At 44.0% G+C, this 12,726-nt stretch overlaps 1 long non-coding RNA gene across 1 annotated transcript in view; it reads left to right on the forward strand.

Annotated features, from left to right (window-relative positions):
- LOC147669140 (uncharacterized) overlaps nucleotides 1–10,761 on the forward strand; it is a 437,991-nt gene extending 427,230 nt beyond the window's left edge. The window contains exon 4 of the long non-coding RNA XR_015303736.1: nucleotides 6,695–10,761. This is a non-coding gene — a long non-coding RNA (uncharacterized LOC147669140). The remainder of the gene's footprint in view (nucleotides 1–6,694) is intronic.
- The last annotated feature ends 1,965 nt before the right edge of the window (nucleotides 10,762–12,726 follow it).

Below are 12,726 nucleotides of genomic sequence, written 5' to 3' on the forward strand. Positions count from 1 at the left end.
TACAGTTTGACAGTTACACGAAATGAATGTCCACAATGTAGTGGTAAAGCTCTGGTTTAGGGGTTACTTTTTGTTAAAACCTCCTGAACTCCTACTTGCAGTGGTATGGCACACTCAAGGGTAAAAATGTACTGTGACTTTCTAGATCCTCATTCACCTCTCTGGTAATCATTTAAATTGCTCTGCTTATCAGTGGTGCAACGAAACCTGAGGGGTCCGCCCTACAAGGTACGTGGCCCCCGCTCCAGACTTATTCAGCTCTCTGGGCAGAATACTCTGCTGAAGGTGCCCCCTGCAACTCAGGGCCCCCACCGCTCTGCGGGGGCTGTGATGGCCTGTGTTACGCCACTGCCGCTTATTCTGTAGGGGATCCATCAGACGTTTTATGGCACGGTCAAAGTGGGCATAGTGGGCAATTGCCCAGGGCCCACACCTTTCAAGGGGGCCAGGGTACAGTGACTGGTAGGTACAGTCAGAAGTTGCGTCACAGCACTGTGCATAAACAGACCATTTTTAATATAATTAATGTAATTGTCACAGCTTTCGAAACAATGCACGTCGTAGGAACCTGAACAGAAATGGAAATCCCAGTGAGAATCCCAGAGAGAGAGTCACGTTGATGCATGATCAGTGTACTACTTTAGCAAATATGAACGAGTTAAATAAGCCTTTCTAAAGACCATATGTTTGATATTTTTGTAGAAAGTAAAAGTGTTCCTCATTCTACCAAACGTTCCTCTTTCGATTCAATTACACCCCAACTTGTTAATTGCTTTTCACACTGTACTGCACATTTTTGCCTTTTCAAAGCTCGTTTAATTATAGGAAGTTCCATAAATCATTGGTACTTATTTTATAAAATTCTCAAGGGTTACAGGCGTGGTCGATCTGCTGCGCTTTAGTCAAATTACCTGTAGGTTATCCATATGTTCACCAACAGACGCTTGGAGTAACCCACTGTGCTATCTGCGATGTATCCGGCTGTGTATTCCAGTTAAATGTGTGCAAATGATTTATGGTTTCTATTTAAATCACTGGCTTCCTGAGAGTTTTTCTACACTCAGCAACAATTGTTTGAAAACAACGAAGGAATTGCCATTTGTTAAATAAAAATGTAAAAAGGAAACTAACATTTATTAGATGGCAATACCCAGTGACGTAGTAAGTCAAACACCCGAGCGGCGCAACGGCCAGTCCGGCCCTGGCTAGGATCCTCCCTCCTCGCCCCCTTGCCAGGTCTCCGCAGGGCCAGCACGGTACTCGGGGCCTAGGTGAAGGTCCCAGGCCTCCGGAAAGGGGGCACAGTGGAGGGGGCACAGAACGCACCCCTCTCTCATCAATGTGCTGAGCAAGCCGATGATTCTGCTGCTAATGGTAGATGTGCAAGGGTGTTGTACTATTCTGCCGATAAGCCTGCAGTTAGGAGACCGAGTCTCTAGCTAAATAGGAGGGTGTAGCCTACTTGGTATTCCAGCTGGCAGGAGGTCCGTTTTCACGCCTCGCCCCAGTCACTGGCAGGGTCTCCAGCTGGGTGCCAGAGGCGGGAGGGGCACTTCAAAGCCCGCCGCAGTGAGCTGCTAATGCCCCATTAAGCCTGGAAAGTGATTCTTTAGTGCTTCTGTGTGCTTCTGCGTCCTTCCCGCCCGCCCCAATAAACAACGTAAGTGGCCCCAGACCCCCCAGGATATAGTGGCTTTTGTCAAAATGCCGCGATTTCTACAAAAGTACCGATTTCGCGGGCACTATTGCAAAAATCGCGGCATTTTTACAAAAGTGCCGATTTCGCGGCAAATCGCGAAATCGCGAAATCGCGATATCCTGGAGGGTCTGACTTCTATGAGCACCCTTTACTGAGTCACCAAGCCAGTTCCAAATTGATAAATGCGCTTCAAAAGTCTCTTTTTGGTGCCAGCACCAGGCATGGCAGTTAGGTTTTCTTTCAGTTACTATAGTTGCAGTTTAGCACTTATTTCATTAGAATCGCCCTGTTGTTCACCACGTCTCTGCAGATAGCCCGCCACTACCTTTCATAAACCCCACCTGTGTCATGTCACTCAAACACTTTTTATTTCAAGCTCGTATTTGTCGGTGATGAGGAGATATCTTCCTCTTAACTCTAAGGTATCCGAGGGTATTGCGACTCATGCTTGCACGTGTGAAAAGACGATTGCCTGCAGCAGTAGAGCCCCCAATAACAAAGCCGAAAACCAGGAAGAAATGGCAACTACTCACGATATTTTGAACAGCCCACCAGATCACCACCTTACCCTTGCCTGCAAACTGTGGTGAGGCCACCCAGAGCGTACAAGCTGGGCTTCTCAAATGCCAAATTAATAGATGAGCACATTTCTTGCAGACGGCATATATCCAGAGCACTAGTCCCAAAAAAAAAAAAAAGTGGGGGGACGCTGTCACCGGAAGTGACGTCACGAAAGGTGGTTTGCAAAATTTGGCTCATTGCCTCTCCGTGTGTTTCCAAACCCGTGATAGAACCACCCCTTCCCCACACCGCCCCACCTCACGCCAATGAGCGTAGCCATGCTGTGCCAGTGATCGCATGAACATAAGGAGGGGGAGATGTCACATCCCTAACTTAAAAGCAGTCCGCCCCTTCCCCAGAACACCTTTGCATCTTTCTCGCACTGAAGAGAACGGGACTCTGCCATTCCCCCGTCTTCTGTTTCTGGCTCCCCTAACCCTAGTCCCCTCCCCCCCTCCGCTTCCTATTCTTCTAACTTCTCCAGTCCTGTATCTCTGTATCTGTTGCTTAGCCGGCGGCTTCTTGCGTCCACCGTCTGCAGATCTCACAGCCCCCTCGATTGTCCACAATGTACAGTTCTTATACACCGCCGCACCTCCCTTCAAATGCCCATCTGCTTGTGGAATGTGCCCACCTTACCGCTGTGTCCTCTCTGGGATGAGATCTTAGCTCACAGCGTGCTGTGAGCTCCGATCTCGTCCCAGAGCGACCAAACGGTGAAGTCCAGCTGTTTAGCGGGGGGGGGGGGGGGCGGCGGTAAAATAAGTGGGGGGACGCCGTCCACCTGCGTGGTACCCCGACTCGAGCCCTGCATATATCTTTCTTGCACCTTCAGGCGCTACCCTGTTGTACTCGCCCCATGGGAAACTGATCTATGATGCGAGTGGAAACTGCAAGCGCGAGCCGCTCGACTCCCTCCAGTGCGTGACAGACGTATGGGTTTCCTCAGGGCCAACTTTAGCGTTGGTGGCGCCCAGTGCGACAATCACTTATGGCACCCCCACGTCCCATGACCGCTTTCTCTGATTCTCTCACTACCACGTGCAAAAGTGCCACTCATCTCTCCTATCATAAGATCTTGTTAAACACTGCACCCACTGAAGTCACAGTGCCCCCTCCACAGGTCAGCACCCAGTGCGGCCTCACCTATCGCACTGCCCTAAAGCCGGCCCTCCTTGCATTTACTTTCTAGAAAGTGCTTGGCACATACATGGCTGATGAAATTCCTTTCTTAATGGGCATCGCAGTGCGTAGGATCAGGGCCGGCTTTAGCACTGGTGGGTGCCTGGTGCGACAATCTTTTTCGGCACCCCCATTGACCTGCTTCTCAGAATCCCTCAATACTTCCTGGCAAAAGTGCCCCCCATCTCTCCATAGACCCTCTCTCACATACATTTCATTTGTTTAATGCACTGGTCAAAGCTGGCTTTACTAATCCACTCTGCTATCCACATACAATATACAGATCTGTTCTTTGCAGCAGGCATATTAACCCTCTGCGCTACTTTATAACGAGTCAAAAACGGCCACTAGACAAAACTCCGATCTCTCTAGCAGGAACATCAATCACAAGAGTTATCTTGATATTTTTATTGGTCCCGAAAAGCTGGGCACCCCAGTAACTCTGCAGCAGGTGCTTCTAAATTGTAAGTTATTACTAAACACAACGCCCTCAGTGAGGCTGCACCAGTCACACCGCCCTAAAGCTGGCCCTGCATAGGAATACATGATTTTACCCAATAAGAATAGCAACTTGCGCTTAGTGAAAGTACACAATGAGGAAAGACTGCCCAAGAGGTTGGATCAAGTGATTCTTGCACAACCCTTTCGATAGAGGTGTCCGCCTGATGCAAACTCCCCTGGGAGAGCATGCGATGTGTACTACCAGGTCTCTTGCTGACTCCGTCGAGGGCATTTTGTGTCCGTCTGTATCCATTAAATGCCTGGTAGCTACTCCTCTCACTTACGTGTCGACTCCGGAGGCCTGTTAAATCCATGAAAAAGCCGATATCCACAAGGAAACCCGACATTTCGACCCTTAAAGGAATCAACCCACAGGTCTCTTGAGGACAGCACCATTCAGTAAATGATCTTGATCAAAAGCTGACACCTAAACCAGCATGGACGTGAACATGTGGAAACAATCCAACTGGCCCACCGCACAGTCCATTGGAAATCTCAGCACAGTTGAAGGAATACCTACATCAACCCAGCACAGGCGACCCTGCATCCAGTAGGGTGTGTTGTAATGACCTGCGTGGTAGTGACATATTAGAACTATGTCGACTCTATGGAGCGAGCTTGCCCAACGTACGGCCCACCAATGTATTTTGTTTGGCCGGAGCAGACACTGTCCTTAAGGTTAATGCTAGAGCAGGTTAGGAAAAAGCCTTTGTCACTTAGCAGGATTGGTACCCTGCTGGTGGTGGGCAGATGTGGGAAGGGAGGCTCTGTTTGAAATATGGCAGCCCAGCTCTAGACTGAAGAAGGGAGCAGCAGAGGCGCACCAGAGATTTGCTCCTCTGAGAGGCTCATTCATGAGAGGGGCAGCAGTGGCAGACAGATGGCTTGCACAGCAGAGTGGCAAATAGCAGTGGCAAGGTCTCCATCCAGTCTTCGTTAAAGTAAACTTCCTTATAAGACTAAGCTTTGAATGTATGATATGTGGAGTTTACAATGTTCAAACAAGTTCATGAGATACATATGTTTCACAATGAATACATGCAAAGGAGCTGTATCCAGTTGGTTTGTGTGTTACTCCTCTGTTGTCCCTTTGTGGACTCTACACAGCTTATTCCGTGGCTAGTTACAGCCAGTGCGTTGCTTTTAATGGCTCCTTTTCCACTCCTTTTGGGACTCTTTTTATGATTTTAGCCTGTCGATCTTTGTCCAGTCTATGTCTGAGGGTCACTCATCTGTAACTTCTGTATTAATCATGTAGGACATTTTCCCCTAGTGACCAAATACTCAAATCTCACTTGCGCGATTAAATGTCGTTGGGCTGTATGTGTTGATATTAGGCCTAAAACTCCTACATATATTATTTTCCACATTAGTTACTCCTTCCTTTGCAGATTCTGCAGGTTTTCATTTGGCAGAGGCTTGCATGTGCTTCCATGACCTCAAGACTATGGCTGTCTGTAGCGTGTGCACTCCAGTGAGTTGTCCCTCTGCCATTCTTGAATTGCCTCTACAGAGCATCTACCACGGCTTCCTGTAATCAGAGCATTCATGTGGCTCCATGCCTGTGGGTTAGTCCCCTGTCACTGCTGAGCGGAATCTAGTGATCACTTAACATGGCTGACTATCACAAGTATATTCCTTTGGGTCACTGCTCTACTGCTCTTTGTGGACTTCGTTGAGCATTTACCTCGACTGCATGACTCCTTTTGGAGAATCAAGTCTAATATATGTGGGTGGAACCTGTAGTACCTTCTGCAGTCGGGCATGCCCCTGCTTCAAGAGGGAAATGCCAACATTGCTAACATCAAGTCAACTCACATCAAGTAGTTGTTTATTACCTAACTTAGGAGCACTGGCGCTAGATCTTTATTCTGCTGCTCAGAATACACATATTCTGCTTAGGTGTGTGTTACTAATACAACAGATCTACTGAATCCTCTTGTATGAAACATACTGTTTTTGGTGTTGATTTTAAGGAGTTTCCAACGTAAAACAATTCCAACAGACATTATTTGCTTCATGGTTTTTGGGATAGACCGTCTTCTAAATAGATCATACGAGCTATACTCCTTTACCCTGATGCTTTTTAAGTCTTGCCACAGACAGCATATCTCTCACTTGCTGAAGACCTTTTGTCTAGTTTGCAATTGATAGAATGGGCTCTACATCAGCCGCTTGCTTATGATTGATTGGTTGCTAGTGTGTGCATACACTTGTCCTCGTGCTCAGTGGCCACCTTCCATTGGTTTTTGACAAACTGTGAGTACCTCATTGCAAAGTGGCTGCATGTGCCCGTATTTACATGCACAATGAAGCAACATGGCATTCATTGGGGTATTTTTTGTTACACTTTGCCAAGAAATATTCGAAAATGCCACTTGTGCATTCGAAAATGGCTGCCTATGTATGGACACGCATTTACGGCCATCTTCAAAAGCTTTTGACAAAGCACTCAAGCAAGCATCAAGAAAGCCAATATGACGACTCTAAATCAGGCCCTTTATATCAACATTGTTATCTGAGTTCATAAGCCATGGCACTGACAGAGTAAACTTAACAGTAGAGTGACAAAAGGAGAGCTAGACACTGTGTAGAATAAACGGTTTTTCGCATTGAGGAAAATGTGTAAGATTTTTAGGACAGAGAGTAGATGTTTGCAGAGAGTTTTCCAGTCCCTGTGAAAAAGCATGTCTGATGGTGATCGAATGTAGTTATGCTACTTTGTCACATCTTTTGTTTCATCTCTTGCAGCTTCACCACCAGTGGAAACTGATTACCAGGACCTGGATTTGGCCAATAGTGAACCTCGCGGAGGAGCAGCTGAGGACTATGATGGTGCAGCCCGCATGAGGTGCATGTCCCACAATGAGGCAAATGGTTCTGCCTCAATACTTTAACTAACTACGAATGACTCTTTTTGATTCTTGAGGCACATTTGCCATGTCTTGTGTCTTCATGGAGTCGCTTTCTCACGGGGCACACCTAATGGATACTTCGTTCTATTTGCATACTTGAATAAACAGTGACTTTGGTAAAGGTGTGGTGATGAGAAGAAGAAAACAAACACAAACTGACTAAACTATTCCTGCTACATGGCGAGACATGTACCCAGTACCCACACTGGCTTTAGAAGAGGGATATCACCCTCACATAATGTACTGGAACTCCAATGTACCGCACAAATATTTCTTCCTAAAAACAGCCGTAGTTGATATTGTGCATTGATCGACCCGGATGCTCCCTATGACGAAGTCACTAGAACAAAGTTCTGGACAAAGTTGGACAAACTGGTTTTCACTCCAGAACTACTATGGTTGATTCAGCTTTTGGACACATCAAAGCGGACATGGACATGCAGACAGAACTGACAACTTCACTGAAAAGATGCATGTCCCTGCAGGGTCAAACTGACATTTCTTCTCGCACTTGTTTTAGTTTACATCTGTATATCAAATTTGCATTACATTTCAAAATAATCTATTTATTCTTGCCTTAAACATTCCAGGATTGCATCTTCGTTTTTTACTATGCTGACGACACAGCCCTGCTCATCTACAAGGTGGGGACCTGATGCGCCTTTCCTGCATTGACTATTGGGCCATGAACATTGTTCAGATTTTATCACCCAAGATAACAAAGGTCGTGATATTTGTTAACTCTTGCTGCTCAAAACATACAGCATGAGAATGGAAAGCGTATAATTGCACTCTATAAGTTGTAGTACTGGTATTTTGTTATTATACTGTTGGGGAGTCTGTGTGTTTCAACCGACAAATATGCTATTAAAATGGCAGCCACTGGATTGAACTGAGATAGCCTCTTGTACAGCGGCTCATCTTTTATGCCATTCCATAGAGCTTTAAACACCAAGGATGCTCACGCCAAGATTTATACTGCCCCTCATTGTTTCTAGACAGTGCAACCAAACAAGGTCAAGTTGAGGCTGAGAGAAAGAGAAGAGACGGCTCGTTGAGGGCGCTTTAATGGAGTCCAATCCACAAGAGCAAATTAAATTAGAGCTCAGTGATACGAAGTCACTTATTCAGTTTAGGGATATACTGCAGCCAGGAATCAAGGCCGGACTGGCCAAAGCGGGCACTGGGCAATCCCCCGGTGCGCTGCACGGGTGGGGACTGGTTTTGGGCCCCTGGTGGCCGTTTTTGTCACTGGGCCGTTTTTGCAGCATAGCTGCAAAATCGGCACTGTACCAAAGTCGGCCGAAAACAGGCCCCGGCAAAGAGCTCGGAGCATGTTCAACCCTCCCGAGTGGGGAGGGGGAGGGCCGGCCGGCCAAGCACTTTGCCAGGGCCGGTTGTGGTTCCCAGTCCGGCCCTGCCAGGAATGATGGATTAGATAGCTCCTTAAGAGTTGGCAGATTGAGACTCCAAATTGATAATGGACCTGTGACTACAAACTAGCCACTGTTTAATAAATGAAGCGTTAATGTGCTAGCTGACCATTCATTCCAGAGCAAAATTGAGTTGTCCACCAAGCAAATTGTGCTGCAAAAGACAGGATTCAAACACACTAATTAATAAAATCCCATGTGCCAAGTTTGAATAACGGTTGGGCAGTGCTTTAAATGCAAATATAGAAGTGCAGGTACTCCCTATTTAGAGTGCCTGTTTGTCCCTCAGTTCCTGAGAAGTGCCGGCAGTACTCTCCTATGAAATGTATTGCAGGTGTGCTGAGACGTGCAAGTATTCTCGCTCACAAGTTAAAGAAGTGCAGGTTCTCATTAACGGACAGTATCTGTCCGTTTAAAGCACTGCTTGTGGTTCTGAAAGCAAGGGTCCCTAATCTAACTATTTTTAAGGCTTTTATAGGGAGGTGTGTGGGGGTGTGTGTGTGTGTATGTATATTCACTGAAAAAAACATAGGTTTGAGACCATATATAGTTAGGAATTAGCATTTACAAAACCTTATTTTACTCACACAAAACCATTGAAATTCGCATATATAGTTAGTTGCACTAACTATATATCGCGCACCCGCAATCCACTGCTGATGAAGTCACATATTGCATCATTCATGACATGGTCAGTGACATCACTGATGACATCACTGTTGACATCTCAAATGACATCACTGATGACATCTCAATTGACATCACTGATCACAAGGAGGTCCCATGTGAAGAATAATTATATCTGGCAATTCTTCACATTTCCCCGGGGCCAAAAAAAAGTAAATGCCCGTTACGTCACATGTCTCATCTGTGACAAAGTTCTGTCCCGAGGGACAGAAAAAAAGTACAGCTTCGGGAATCACACCATGCATCGCCACATGGAGAGGTGGCACCCTGTTAATTATAGTGCTGCGCAGGTACGTGACCTGCAAGAAAACCCCCCTCCTGTGGCCAGTACATCAACCGAACAGGCAGTGACGGGACCAGAGGCGAGGGAGACGGTCCCAAACATCCAGATGAACTTCGGGGACCTGAAGCATATCTGCATTTTTTGCGGCAAATTAATTTGCTATGGGGAGAAAAGTATACGTCTAATCAACAGAGCTTATGAAAATCATAAAATACAAAACGCCCCAGAAAGTAAATTATCTTTTTTTTTTGTTGCTCCTGTTGAGCCCTTTATAATGACTGATTTTCGTTTCCCCCCCCCAAAAAATCAAAAAAAATATAAAACCGTTCTTAAAATACAAAAAAAGTAACAAAAATGTTCATAAAAATAATAAAAAAAATTTAAAACAACAAAAACAGTAAAAAAAAAGTTCTTTTCAGAACTACCTCCCATTTATAAAAAAAATTGCTAGAATGTTTAGCACTCTGGCAACCTCTTTTTCTTTTGATTCGCTACCCGGTTCGCGCGCCGGTACGCGAACCGGAAGCGAAACAAAAAAAAATAAATAAAAAGGAAGAGTGAGTATAAGGGAAAGAAACAGAGAGTAATGTTAAAAGAAAGACGGCTAGAGGGAGTAACAAAGAGATACTGTTTAATAGATCTATTTTCCAAATAAAAGATGTAAGAGGGTATAATTGAGAAAAACAAAATAGATAAGGAAGTGAAAGAAAAAAAGGAGAGTAGAAGAATAATAAACAAGAGTTACTTGGAGAATGTGAGTAAATGTTCAAATTAAGAAGAAAAACAGTAAAGGATGTGGAATGAGAGGTAGGGATAGAACCGGACTAAAACAACAACCGTGAGGGAAGGTGTTAAGAAAACAGTGAGCGAAAGTAAATAGGAATAAAACAAGATGTGTGACAGTGAATAAGGTTAAAACATGTGGAATAACAGAGAGAAAAAACAGAAAGCAGAAAAGAAGAAGTGACAGAAAAGGTTTGAGTTAGAGTTTCTAAGAGGAAATATGTTGTGCAACTAAAGTTATTTTTATAAAAACGTTTTCTGTTAGTTATTTACTGTCCCTCAGTTATAGTTATAGATTGACTTGGGCTTCTCTGTTGTTGTCATGGTTTGAGTTAGACATGAAAATTAAATTAAAGTGATTTTTTTTCCTGCAATTTACAGCAAGAAATACAAAAATTAAAATGGCACAATCTGAGGAAGCTGTTGCGAATACTGTGGAAAAATCAACAACTTACATGGAAATTCTGATTAACGCAGAAAATGAGACCCAAAATATTGAAGAACTACCAAATGAGGAAGAAGACACGTTTTTTTGGGATCAATCTCTTGATGAGGAATACCTCAAATGTTAGGAAACAGTTGAACTATTAGAAAGACTTTCCAATAAAAACATTCCTGAGGAAATAATTCAAGAGGAAATCCCTGATAAAGACTTGTTAGAAGTTCTTCTAAATATTGAGAATTCTACTGAATAAATTTATATTTAGAAATTTAAAATTGTTTGACACATTATTTTTTTTCATTTGTAATTCATGCAGTAGGAGAATAAAGGAACGTGAGTGAGTGAAGGAGTGAAAGAAGACAAGTGAGGGAAAGGGAGTGAGGGACAGACAAGAACTGCTAAGGGAGAGTGAGGTATCAGAGTAAGAAGAGAGCGGTGAGAGAGATTAAGGGGAGGAGAGTGAGGGTGAAAGAAAAGAAGTAACGATACAGGAAAAGTGAGGGGAAAACTAAGGGAAGCAGTGTAAAGACAGTAAGCAAAGTGAGGGAGGGAAGAGACTGAGGGAGAGGGAAGGGAGATGAGGGAACAAATTTATCAACTATCATGCTGAAGAAGAGCGTGGGGAAAAAAAAACAAAGAGGAGGACTAAGAGGAAAGAACAATCAGGTCAAAAATACAATTGCTTTAAAGCATGAAGTGCTTTTCCACACATTTACATTTAAATAACCCATATTAGAACATACAAGATATCTACAGAGGAGACGGTGTACATTGAATTTTAGACTCTTGATTGGTACCTACATGTTGGTACTTACATCACCCACACAACACAACAGCTCTATTCAGAGCTACCCTACCTCAAAGCACTCTAAATATATTATTTTACTGTTTCCCTTGGTTTTCCCCTTGATACGCTATCCGGAACGCTACCCGGTTCGCGTACCGGGTAGCGCTTCTACCGTGAAAAATCGAAACTTTTTTTTTTTTTGCCCCACGGGACCCTTTAATAGCCCCCACATCATTCCTAGGGGGTCAGGAGGGGTCTACCTTGCCCCCTTTCATTAATTTCCCCCTTCGTTTTTCTCCTCCTCTTGTCTCTCGATCCTACCGAGAGACAAGATGGCGGCCGTTCCGGACTGTTTAGAATGTTGACAGACACCGGAGAGCCAATCAGCTTCACTTCGCGAAGTTCTGTTACGCGTCAGGTACGCGAACCGGGGCGCTAACCGGAGCGCTGTTACAGATATATATATTTTTTTTAACGTTAATTTATCAAAATCCACTGGAGCACATATATTGAGACATAGCAAAGGCACGTCGGGCAAACAATATCTACAATTTTGCCAAGTTTCAAGGAAATTCATTCAGCCGTTCGAGCTAAAAGTGAGTCCAACCGCCCTATGGAAAATTGCATGGGAAAAACGCGTTTTGGGACCCCCCTTTTTTCTCGGCCCCCCTTGACGAGAACCCCCCAAATTTTCATGGGCTGCTCAGAAACAAAATGTTCCATTTTCCTGAAAATTTCAGCCAATTCCATCCACAAACGCCAAAATTATTCGACATAGAATTTTCAGAAATCCCATAGGAAAAAAATCCTAACTATATATACACCTACTGGCGACCGCCAGTAGGTAATATATATCTATAAGTGTGTGTGTGTATATATGTATATATATATATATATATATATATATATATATATATATATATATATATATATATATATATATATATATATATATATATATATATATATATATATATACACATATCCGCTGGGTTTTCCACACCTCTAAGATGCGCTCCAGCCGGTAGCGCTCCAAAGGACGAGAAACGGACACCAAGGTAACGTGGTTCAGCAGGTCTTTATTTGCTCACAGCAGATGTTAGGTCAGACGCGTTTCGAATAACAAGTATTCTTTATCAATTGACTGGACACAGTCCGCTTTCTGTTTTTATAACACGTTTTTTTCTTTTATTGGTGATGCTTTCACCTCCCACATGTGATTGCTAGACATGAAAGAAATACTATATATGCATAAATGCTAAGTTTCTTTGACATTTCTAAATAGCTTTTTGTTGTTGCGTATCAGGATGTTATTGACATTTGTTTGAAATGTGCACATTGATTTACCTGCATCTATAGACATGACGGTATAATACGTGGCTTAAATGCTTTCCACAGGGGCCCAGCCTTGGCCTCTATTTGTGAGAGGGCCCAGTTTGTGACTTGCAAATTG

Source organism: Lissotriton vulgaris, unplaced genomic scaffold (assembly GCF_964263255.1).
Source record: "Lissotriton vulgaris unplaced genomic scaffold, aLisVul1.2 SCAFFOLD_472, whole genome shotgun sequence".
Classification (NCBI taxonomy): Eukaryota; Metazoa; Chordata; class Amphibia; order Caudata; family Salamandridae; genus Lissotriton; species Lissotriton vulgaris.